The sequence below is a fragment of the Budorcas taxicolor genome, chromosome 14 (assembly GCF_023091745.1).
Source record: "Budorcas taxicolor isolate Tak-1 chromosome 14, Takin1.1, whole genome shotgun sequence".
NCBI lineage: Eukaryota > Metazoa > Chordata > Mammalia > Artiodactyla > Bovidae > Budorcas > Budorcas taxicolor.
This window is the reverse complement of record NC_068923.1, coordinates 17,346,336-17,358,808: the sequence shown is the minus strand read 5'-3', so window position 1 is coordinate 17,358,808 and position 12,473 is coordinate 17,346,336.

Here is a 12,473-nt window from a genome sequence, read left to right as displayed (position 1 = left end):
AAGACAACCAGATCATTAAAATAATGACTAAGGAAATACAATCTCTGACATTTAAAGGGCATTGTCAGAATCCAGGCCCCAAGTCAGTAAGTCCTGCAAGTGACATTTCAGGTTTGGAGGGTCAGAGCATCATGAAACTAAATGAGGCCTTGGTGGTGATCTCATCTGACCAGCTCATTCTATATGTAGGAGACTGAGGGTGAGGGGAAGGGAGACTTGACTGAAGAGATCGGAAAAGGAGCCTTGCCCAGGGCTGGTTCATTAGCTCTCATGTAAATGACAGCATTCTAGGATGTTCATAGCAACCTGTGCACCAACCACACTAAGCTTCTATACACAGCACACATCTGACATCATCTGAGCCATGAACCTTCTGACACTTGGGTCTGAGTTATTCTCTTGCCAGAGAAGGGCTCTTGGCCTTTATCAGGGCACGGAAAATTGCATGATATCACAGGGCTGTTCAGAGAATTAAAGGTGAGCCACACAACCCCACCGGGAGTGAACAACAGGAAGTGTCTCTTGTTTCACTTGGTGATTTTAATGTGTATCCTTGTTTTGTAATAAATTGTAACCACGAATAGAACAGCTTTCCTGAGTTCTATGAATGCTTCTAGTGAACCACTGAACATGAAGGTGGTTTGGGGGGACCCAGACACAGCCCCCTACTCTGTTTATCAACGTATCACATACCTGTGGGAGGAGCCCCATCAAGATGGAAAGTGCATGGTCTTCCCCAGGAGCACTGATTGTGTCATGAGCTTTAACTGTATAAGAAAACCACACTTCGCAGCATCACACAAGAGTCATGATTTTGTAGGTTTCCATCTGGACCGGGCTCAGCCAGCCTGCTGTTCTTCTCTTAGCTGGGCTCATGTGGTTGAGTACCAACCAGCTAATGACTCTGCTTCAGGGGTCGGCTGGACTCCAGGTAAGAGCGGTGGGGGAGGCTGGGTGGGGTGGCTCTCTTCGTCCACCAGGTGCGCCATGCAGTCAGATCCCAGACGCTCCGAGGCAGAGCCCCGGTGGACAAGCACTCCTGAGTCTCTGCTTGCCTCATGTTTGCTAACCTCCCACTGACCAAAGCTAGTGCCACAGCCAACCCAGACTCAAGAGGCAGAGACTCAGACTCTGTGCATCAAAATGTGGCCAGGCATGGGCACAGGCAAGGGGAGAATTTGCAGCCCTTTTTATAATCTTCCACATGGGGACACCAGTGTGCTCCCAGGGGCCTGGCATCACAGACAAAGAAAGTGACAGACCACAGGCTCTGAGCTAGGTGGCCGAAAGCCAGCAGACTCCAGTGTACTCTTTTTGGCAGTCCCTGTCTGGCGCAAACTCTCTCCAGCAGCTGAGTCAATAAAAGCGATAAAACAAATACCCTACCACTCACCACACATCAGCAAACCACAGTTCATTGTTTGGTCTAAAAAACAAACAGGGACAGTCATTCCAATGCCATCAAACCCTACTGGAAGTGCCGCATGCTTGTTGTTGTACGAAATCCCTTCCAAATCCTCATGTATTGTGTCCTTGGGATAATTTTATGAGTTCAGAGCTGTTCTCCTCTATTTTTAGATGAGGACATTGAGGCGTGGGGAAGTGATGGAAGTGCCCACCCAGATTCATATTCTAGGTCTGATTCCAACACCACTCTCTCAGCACACTGCTGGGCTGCCTTTAATTCAGCATCATAGGCAACGTTCCCTTTTTACAGATGAGGAGGTAGAGGCTTCCAGCAGTTGGTAACTAAAGGGCCATGATGCCCCTGAGTCATCACCTCTGTGTGTTATAGCTTTCATCATGCACTGATTACTTCCTGTGGGTGCTCGTCCACAGCAAGCTCGTCCACAGTATGGAGTTGGCAGGCAGCAGCAACATGCCCAGGGCTTTCTCTCAAGGAGTGCCAAGTCATTAAAAATACATCTTGGCAGGTTTGTGCTCTTTTGTTCATTTGCGTTTAGGTAGCATACAAGGATGCATAGATCTGGGCAAGAAAATTTTCCTTTAAGTAGGTGATTCAGAATATGTGCAAACAAGGTGAATGATACCACAGCCAGGAGGGGAAAAAAAGAGAGAGAGACAAGTACAGCCAGCTGGTTTGCGTGCATTAACTGCAATGCTCAGGACCATGACCTCTCCCCGGGACAGGCCAGGAAGAGGAATATTCCAGTGTCAGTCTCCGCCTGGAGGGATGTAACAGAGGGGCTGGTATTGGAGAGCTGATGGTGGACCTCTTTACGTGGGCGTATTCTTCCCTCATGTTAGCTTGTTGGGGAAACTCCTCTTGCTCCTGAATTTCACCCCCTACCCCAGACAGTGACGCATCCTGCTCTTGATCATGTGACTTGCCAAGACCTCCCACTGGCCAGGGAAGAGTCTTACCCTGATCTGGACTTTGGGACACAGAGGATTTTGGATGTTAACCCACGTCAACCTCAAACATTGAAAATTGCCCGTTTTCTTTGTTTCCTTTGCTCCGCTGGTGCTCCTGCCACAGGGAGCAGATGCAGCCGTGGGCGGCGACTGGTCCCAGAAAAACGAAGATGCTGGAGCAAAGCTGAACTTGACCCTAACCCACAGGTTAGGGAGAATGAGAAATACAAATGTTTGATGCTAGAAGCCACTGAGGTTTTGAGGTGTTTATTGTGTGTGTGTGTGTATGTGTGTTTGTGCTCAGTCATGTTTGACTCTCTGTGACCCCACGGACTGTAGCCTACCAGGTTCCTCTGTCCAAGGGATTCTCCAGACAAGAATACTGGAGTGGGTAGCCATTTCCTTCTCCAGGGGATCTTCCGCATCCAGGGATTGAATTCCCATCTCCTGCGTCAGCAGGCAGATTGTTTACCACTGGGCCACCAGGGAAGACTCGATATTGAGGTGGGGTCCCCTAAAATGTACCTATTGTGGCACTCACTGTATGGGACATTTTACACAATCCGTGTCATCCGCCCTCCTACCCTCTGGAAGAGTGGATGTTACTAAGTTGTGTAATCAGAGCAGCCTGGTACAGGGCGTCCCCCCTCTCCCACCACCCGCTCTGAAGCAAGTGCAGAACCAAGCAGGATGAGCAGGGCTGAAGGCGCGGCCAGAGCCCCCCGAGCGGGGAGGAACGTGGCCAGGCTGGCTGGTGGGTCAGCTGGCTTGATCTGTGGGTTCAAGCCAATGATGGACTCCCCTGTAAGGGGGAGCTAATCATACCATGTCACTCTGGGGGTGGTTGTGAAGATTGATCCCAATAACATTGTCAAGTACTGACACACAGAGGCAGTCAGCCAGGGAAGATGCTGGTATGATTTCTGTTCATGTTATTAGCTCCATCACCAGAGCAAGGAGGAGTTGGTGGCAGGCCTGTGGGTCTGCCTGCCCCCACCTTCCCTCAGCCCTTACCTCTGAGCTGCTCCCTGTTAACTAACCCACTCCCTCCTGGGCACAGTCCTTTATCACACAAAGTCCACGGTGATACACTGAACTGGAATGGTGCCATTAAAATCCGTCAGCTCTCAGTACACGGGCGTCCCCTGATACGCAAAAGCAGAGCATACGTATGAAATCTTTCCTAAGTCGAAATGGTGTAAAGCAAAGAAGCAATTGCCTTAGGACACGTCTTGGTAATGGATACACAAAATAAATCAAGATAAAGCACAAAATCGGTTCAAAGCTTACCACAGGTGGATGCTGAGATGTGAGGCGGTTCTGGGGAAGAAAGGAGATTTGCCGGGGCCATTCTCACAGCGCTGTGTGCTCAGCTCCTGCATAACAGCTCAGCTCCCCGCAAAGCAAACACTGGGCATGATTTTCACTTTATGCTATTTTTGTAAAAGTGAAAAGCCTCTTCTGTTTTCAAAAAAAAGGTACTACTGTGGGCTTTTTGTAAAAGTAAAGTGGTAAAGAAAAGCGTTCAAAAAGCAGGAGGAAAACAGGGAGATTGAAATTAATATATATACACTGCATGCCTGCTTAGTCGCTCAGTTGTGTCCGACTCTTTGCGACCCCATGGACTGTAGCCTGCCGGGATTCTCCAGGCCAGAATACTGGAGTGGATTGCCATTTTCTACTCCAAGGGTTCTTCCCAACCCAGGGATTGAACCCATGTCTCCTGCATTGGCAGGTGGATTCTTTACATATATACTCTACTAGGCACAAAATAAATAACTGATGAGAACCTACTGTATGGCACAGGGAACTCTACTCGGTACTCTACGGTAACCTAAGGGGGAAGGAAATCCAAAAGAGAGGCGTCATGTGTATACGTATCACTGATTCACTTTTCTGTACAGCGGGGAATGATACAACACTGTAAAGCAACTCTATTCCATTAAAAACTTTTTAAAAGGCAGAGGGTACCTGTGCGAAGCCCTCCTAAAGACCCTCCTGTGTCACTACCCCCCCCCCCCCAGATGCTCTCTGGAGTAACCAAAAGAATAATTAAGCAGCTCTTTGGGGACCACTTGTGGCACTTTTCACAAGCACAGGGAAGAACCAAAGTCTCTTTAGCTTGACTCTATGCCCTGACCTTGAGGGAGGCTGCATACAGCTATACACGCACATGCACCCCTGCTCACAGCATCCTGGAAGAGCAAAGAAGAGAGCAGACAAGCCTCTCCCCAGGCAAATTGGATGAGCAGTGGTCATCAACAGATCTGCTGGCCCCAGAGTGGACTCATCTGAGTTCAGGCTGCTGCAAAAGAATGCCACAGGCTGGGTGGCTTAAACAGCAGACATTGACTTCTCATAGTTCTGGAGGCTTAGGGGCCCATCAACAGTGTGCCAGCACAATTTGGTTCTGGGGTGGTGGAGGGCTCCCCATTTATAGATGGCCACTTTCTCACTGTGTCCCCACATGGCGGGGAGAGAGGGCTAGTTCTCTTCCTCCTCAAATGAGGGCACTAATTCCATCATGGGGGCCCCACTCACATCTCACATGCCCTAGTCACCCCCCTCTAGAGGTCCTACCTCCAATACCATCACTGGGGGGGCGGTGTTAGTCTCAGCATATAAATTTGGGGGGCAAAGCATGTGGTGCTTATCACCACCTTAGCAGAACCTCATTTTTCATCCTCTAGGACAGAAGTTGAAAGCTAGAAGCCTAAAGGTCAAATTAGCCTCCCAGATTACATCTCATTTGTCCTGGGCATGTAAAGATGAAGTGATTTAGTGGCTGATACTAAATGGTGATAATATTTCTCAGAAGGATCCAGATGCCAAGCTCGTCTTCAGAAACAAGACTCTCTGGAAACATGGGGCCAGCATGGGCTGGAACCACAACCTTCTAGAAGGGACACGTGACCCCATTTCCACAGCCCCTCCCTCCCAACCCAAGTGTCATTTGATATCTGACACCCGTATCCAGGCCCACTCCTCTCAGAGCTGTAGCCCTATTAACCTCTTTATCGTTTGAATGTGTTGCTCAGTCATGGCCAACTCTTTGAGATCCCATAGACTGCAGTACGTCAGGCTTCCCTGCCTTCACCATCCACTGGAGCTTACTCAAACTCCAGTTGTCAATGTCCTTGAAGACAACCCTGCCTTGTAACCCAGCAGGACCCTATGAGGCTTTCCCAGAATAGACCCCAACCCATATTCTCCACCTGCTTTTTTCTGTAGAAACATTTAGTCAAAGAATGATTTTAATCAGAGAAGTGAGAAAATGCAGAAAGAGAGAAAAACAGTCAAGCAAGACAAAATATTGGAAGGACTGATGCTGAAGTTGAAGCTCCAATACTTTGGCCACCTGATGCGAAGAACTGACTTATTGTAAAAGACCCTGATGCTGGGAAAGATTGAAGGCAGGAGAAGGGGATGACAGAGGATGAGACAGTTGGATGGCATCGATGGACATGAGTCTGAGCAAGCTCTGGGAGTTGGTGATGGACAGGGAAGCCTGGTGTGCTGCAGTCCATGGGGTCGCAAAGAGTTGGACACGACTGAGTGACTGAACTGAACTGAACACAAAAGAAGAATGCTTTGCCATTAAAGAAAATCAAGAATGTTTAGTTCTTCCTCAAGGACTGTAGACAATATTCTGAGCCGTGTCCTTTGAGCTGTTTTGCAGATCCTGAAACTCACACCTTGTGGAAGAGGGTAACTGCATGCTGCCCATAAGCACATACAATCCTAGACCAGCTGGAACCAGAAGGCTGATGATGCTGACTCCCACTTCTTACCACAAACCCATCAGAAGAATGTCCATGAGCTGACCACACCCTGCTCCTTGAACCTTTACTGTAAGACTTCTCATTACCCCTCCCGAGGTTTTGAGAGCATTAACACAGTTAACCTGCTGGGGTCCCCTTTGCCTGGCAAAGCAATAAAGCTATTGAGCCCTGGACTGGGAAGATGCTCTGGAGAAGGGAGTGGCAACACTCCCATATTCTTTCCTGAAAAATCCTGTGGACAGAGGAGACTGGTGGGCTACAGTCCATGGGGTTTCAAAGAGTTGGACATGGCTGAGCAACTGAGCATATCTAATTCAGGGCATAACTGATTTGAAAGCCTTTTCCCAAGTAAGTCTGAGTCCTTGTTTCTCCTCTTTTGTGGACAGGGATTCCTCTGAAATAAACCTGATTCCCGAGGGAGATCCCGAGCAATAAATGTGGTCCTTAGACAGGAGTGTCTGCTCAGCCAAAATTCAGAGCAGGTTTGGGACTCCTTTTCATTTCGGAAGGTTAAAAAATGGTTCTTCTTTATTCTTCCTTTGAGCCACTGGGGGAGAATTTGGAAAATTTATACACACAGACAATAAGCTTGCTATCAAAAGGGGACTGGTGCTCCCAGCTGGGAAGAACAATTGGCCAATTCTCCATTCCTGGGCTGTGTTTACCCTTTCATTGTGATGCATAATCACTGTTTTCTTAAGAAGGTCTATGATTCTTAATCAGAGTCAACTTTGCAAATCTTGCATTTTCTCGGAGAGAACAAGCAAGGGGGTTGCCTTTACCTGGAAGCAGATTAACCCCAATCTTGCTTCTTGCAAAAAGCACAGAAGTTCAAATGAAGGTGTTGAAACATAACCAGAGAATTTCAGAGAGTGGGATGGACAGGGACTTCTATCCCTTCTCTCTGGAGCCTCGTTCTCAGCAAGCCAGTCCCTTAGGTTGCTTCCACCGGCTGCACGCATGTCTCTGATGTCAAAATTCAGCCTCTGTACACGGGTACAGAGGAGTCCACCAGGCTCCTCTGTCCATGGGGTTCTCCAGGCAAGAATACTGAAGTGGGTTGTCATTCCTACTCCAGGGGATCTTCCGGACCCAGGAATCGAACCCAAGTCTCTTGTGTCTCCTGCATTGGCAGGTGGATTCTTTACCACTGTGCCATCTGGGAATTATATTTTATTCTGCAGACATACTGAGGACTTAAGACCAGAAGGCACACAGCTCAGATGGTTTGTTCTGAAGGGATATGGGAGGAGCCAGGATATATAGAAGGATTTGCAACAAAAACCAGGTTGTAGGAATATCAAAAGAATACTGTTAGGGAAAAAACCAATATCTCAAGTTAATGAATTTTAGCCCTTTTCTGTGTACGGGAAGGTGCAAGTGTCTGGGCTCATGGAAATCATTCCTTTGATATGCACTTTTATCTGGGGCCAGTATCCTGTTCTTTTCCATCCTGAATCCGCTCGGGGTGCACCGTTGGGGACACTGAAGTGGCTGATGGACTGATAGCTGCAACACGCTTTGTTTGCTGGTATGGCAAACACAATCATCATCAACACCATTACCATTTCTTATAGATGGTAATAAACAAGCCTGGATCCCTTTACATTTTCTCCTACCATTTGGCATGAAAAGTGAAAGTGAAAGTCACTCAGTCATATCTGACTCTTTGCAACCCCATGGAATTCTCCAGGCCAGAATACTGGAGTGGGTAGCCTTTCCCTTCTCCAGGGGATCTTACCAAACCAGGGATCAAACCAAGGTCTCCTGCATTGCGGGCAGATTCTTTACCAGCTGAGCCACCTAGGAAACTCAAGAATACTGGAGTGGGTAGCCTATCCCTTCTCCAGGGGATCTTCCCAACTCAGGAATCGAACTGGGGTCTCCAGCATTGCAGGCGGTTTCTTTACCAGCTGAGCTATCAGGGAAGCCCTACCATTTGGCATATGAACCCTTTATTATTCCAGTTGCCTTACAATGAAAATGTTCCTAAGCTCAGTCACTCAGCACCCTTGGTTGCCCTGGCTTAAGTGGGGAAACGAACATGTAAAAGCACCCTGCATGTCCGCTGACCCAGAGCAGAGGCTGTGATGGCCTCAGTCTCCCTGCTGATCCACATGCTCCTCTGGGGCATTACCCATTTGGTCTTTGCTTCCCTCAAGGAGTTCAGATCACTGCCCTGAACACCAAGAGGGATTGGGGATGGAGTTTGCTATATTTTTATTCCCTCTCTGCATAACAGCCTGATGATGTCAAGGTCAACTCTGATAGCTCCCAGTGAACAAGTAAGGAAGCAGGAGGCCACAAGGTGGCCTGGATTATCTCAAGCATGCACGCATAAGTCACTTGGAGTCGTGTCCGACTCTCTGCAACTCTATGGACTGTATCCCACCAGGCTCCTCTATCCATGGAATTTCCCAGGCAAGAACAGTGGAGCGGATTGCTTGCCCTCCCCAGGGATCTTCCTGACCCAGGGATCGAACCTGCATCTCTTCTGTCTCCTGCTTTGGCAGGCGGATTCTTTATCACTGAGCCACCTGGGAAACCAGATTATCTCAAGGCCTCCCTTTAAAGCAAAGCTCCACCTGCCCTTCTCAGCCAGGATAACAGGATTTAGTGTGACACCCTTTGCGGCCCTCACTCTTCCAGCTTTTTGCTTAGAACCCAAAGCTGCTAAATTATAGAAAACATCTTTTGGCCTGTTTCCTCATTATGTTGAAAGGAGGTCATTGCAGCACCCATGTCATTGAACTGTGAGTGTTGGATGAGATAAACCCTCCAAAATGTTAGCACAGCTGAACTCAGTAGTATTGTTGAGTTGCTCAGTCCTGTCTGACTCTTTGCAGCCCCATGGACTATAGCACAACAGGCTTTGCTGTCCTTTACTATCTCCCAGAATTTGCTCAAATTCACGGCCATTGAGTCAGTGACGCTGTCTAACCATCTCATCCTCTGCTGCCTCCTCCTACGCCTTCAATCTTTCCCAGCATCAGGGTCTTTCCCAATGTCAGCTCTTTGCTTCAGGTGGCCAAAGTATTGGAGATTCAGCATCAGTCCTTCCAATGACTGTTCAGGGTTGATTTCCTTTAGGATTGACTAGCTTGATCTCCTGAAGAAGGCAATGGCACCCCACTCCAGTACTCTTGCCTGGAAAATCCCATGGACGGAGGAGCCTGGTAGGCTGCAGTCCATGAGGTCGCTAAGAGTTGGGCACGACTGAGCAACTTCACTTTCACTTTTCAGTTTCATGCATTGGAGAAGTAAATAGCAACCCACTCCAGTGTTCTTGCCTGGAGAATCCCAGGGACGCAGGAGCCTGGTGGGCTGCCGTCTATGGGGTCACACAGAGTCGGACACAACTGAAGTGACTTAGCAGCAGCAGCAGCAGCAGCTTGATCTCCTTGCTCTCCAAGGGACTTTCAAGAGTCTTCTCTTAAAATGGGGTTAACAAGACTCATAACATAGTTCTCATAGGGAGAGTTTTACAAGTGTGGTTCAGAGCCTGGCACGGGCCAAGGACTGCTGTTGCATCATGTCAGCTTTACTACCATTTTGCTCCAAAGCGCCAGCGCTGTGCCTGCCACATCTGAGCCACCTGCGGGTCATTGCACATATCCAGTTTAATGGGCAGAGTTGGCAGCGTCCCTGACTCTGACATGCTTCCAAAAAAAGTTTTCAGGCTGGATTCCAGACAGCAGCTCTGGACTGGCCACTCAGGGACCCAGAGCCACACACAGGCTGTGCACACCAGCCCCAGAGCCCTCTCCCTGCCAGCCTGGCACATCCATGCTCAAGGCCTGGGGGCTGAAGAGCGCTCAGGTGGTGGATAATTATCCCACTTGCTGCTGCCTGCCTGTAGATGAGGCATTACTCACACCCGCTCTCTCCAAGGAGCCTTGTCATTGTCCTGGACCTCAGGACTTGCGGCTGCAGAGGCCCCACCCCTGGTGGCTTAGGAACGGGCTGTCAGGGAACAAAAACCATAGTCAGTGAGGCTGTTTTCTGCGATGTTTTAGCCTTGCTGGGGCCCTTGCTCTGGGCTACTCTTCTTCCTATGGCTTCTAACCTGATGTTGCTTCCTTTCAAAGAAGGGAGGAAGGAAGGAAAGAGGGAATTTCCTGCCTGCCCTGATGCCCTCAGACTTTCCTCTCTTCTGTGAATGAAAAGTGTTTCCTCTGATATCAGTAAACAAAGGATGTTGCGGCCATTAAGCCATCACTTTGCAATCTCCCCTAATGGTGCCACCAAGCCCTCAGCCACTGCAGGCCCACCCAACGGGGTGCCCCAAGGGACTCAGCATGAGAAAGCACAGGACTCTGGCCCCTTTATGGCTCAGGTGCACATCAAAGGAGCGATTTCAACGAGCCCAGACTCTTGCATCTTCCTGTACATAGGAAATATCAAGCTTCTTACCTTGAGACGTCTGGTTTTCTTTGTGCTGTGCTTAGCCACTTCAGTCGTGTCCGACTCTTCGCGATCCAATGGACTGTAGCCTGCTGGGCTCCTCTGTCTATGTGGATTCTCCAGGCAAGAATACTGGAGTGGGCTGCCATGCCCTCCTCCAGGGGATCTTCCTGACCCAGGGATTGAACCCAGGTCTCCAGCATTGCAGGCGGATTCTTTAGCATCTGAGCCACCAGGGAAGCTTGAGATGTCTGGTTTTCTTTAACTAACAATAATCTTTTGGTATTCCAGCTACCTGGTTTTGTTACAAAACTCCCATATATTCTGGCTCCTCCCTTGCCTCTTCAGAGCAGCTCCTCAGAGTGATCTGAGAGTTCTGTTTCCTGGGCTTGAAGTCCTCAGAAAGTCTGATGAATAAAACATAGTTCTCAACTTTTAGGTTCTGCAACATTGTTTTTTTCAGTCCACACGTCCATGTTGATGATCAGGAGTGCAGAAAGGGCCCCAGAGTCTGTATCATGTCTTCTCGCCCTTCCTAAAAACACGATGTCACCTCCAATCTCCACCCAAGAGAGCATCAGTAAGACTCAATCCTGTAAGCATCATCCATCTCCCAGGCCAGGCATGCCTTGTATTCTAGGCTCCAGGTACCACAATGATAAACATCACCACGGAAACCAGGAGTTCTATCACCAACCTCTACAGGGGTGGACTTACTGCCCGGCACCCAGCACCGGGCAGCAGGGTCAGCAGGCAGCCTCCAGCTCTCAGCTCCTCTGGGGTTTAACTCAGCTGCAAGCAGCCTTCATGTCTGAGGCCAGGCCCCTCTGGGGACAGTCCACCCCGATGACTGAGCAAGTGGGGCTCAAGGGCTCAGGGAAGGAGTATGTGCTGGAAGGGATGTGTTGAATGTGGATGGAAGACTCGCCAGTGTGAAGCACTGTGTGACACCATGCCCTCACCCACTGTGGGTCATTGCTGTTTTTGTCTTTGGCGCTGCTTTGCGGCAGGTTTGGTTCTGACACCAAATGAACTTAGCTTCAGCCCATCTCTCTTCCACTCTTCCACCAATCCTCAAACCCGGACCAGATTTTGTAATCTGTCCAGCCCATTTCCAGTTCCATTTAAGGCAAGCAACACAACTATAAATCAGCAATAAAGTCATGCTGTGCTGTGCTTAGACATTCAGTCGTGTCCGACTCTTTGTGACACCTTGTACTGTAGCCCACCAGGCTCCTCTGTCCATGGGGATTCTCCAGGCAAGAATACTGGAGTGGGTTACCATGCTCAACCCAGGAATTGAACCCAGGTCTCCCCGTATTGCAGGTGGATTCTTCACCGACTTAGCCACCAGGGAAGCCAAGCAATAAAGTTACACTTCTTTTTCCAGCATCCAAGTTTCTCCAAAACCTGGGTGCCACCTCCCTGGTACATTTCCTGTTCACTCTGCTTATAAAGCTTGACTCTGGACAGGCCGGGTTCTCACTGTCCTGACTGCACACCATTGGGATTATCTGGATTGTGCTCTTCAACCCTCCAGGAATGGTTGCCCCATCCTCTGACTTTCCAGCTTCTCTCCAACTTGCCGTTCACAGTCTCAGTCCTCCCAGAAGCTTCTCTGCAGAGTCTCACCCACTCAGAACCCTCCCTGCTCTAAACTTGAATCCCATCTGCACTGGCCCCTTAGAAGTTAAACATGCTTCATGAAAGTTCTTCAGCTCTAACACTGAAATAAAAAAGTGTTATTTGATTTTGAGTGTTTATGTGTTGTCTCCCAAACAGGACTGAAAGCTCATTCAGGGACCAAGATTCAAGAAAGCCATTCAATTCCTCAATACCCTTCCCAAGCTTTTTAAGCCACAAGAAAAGTTTACAAAACAATTTTCAGTTCAGTTCAGTCACTCAGTCATG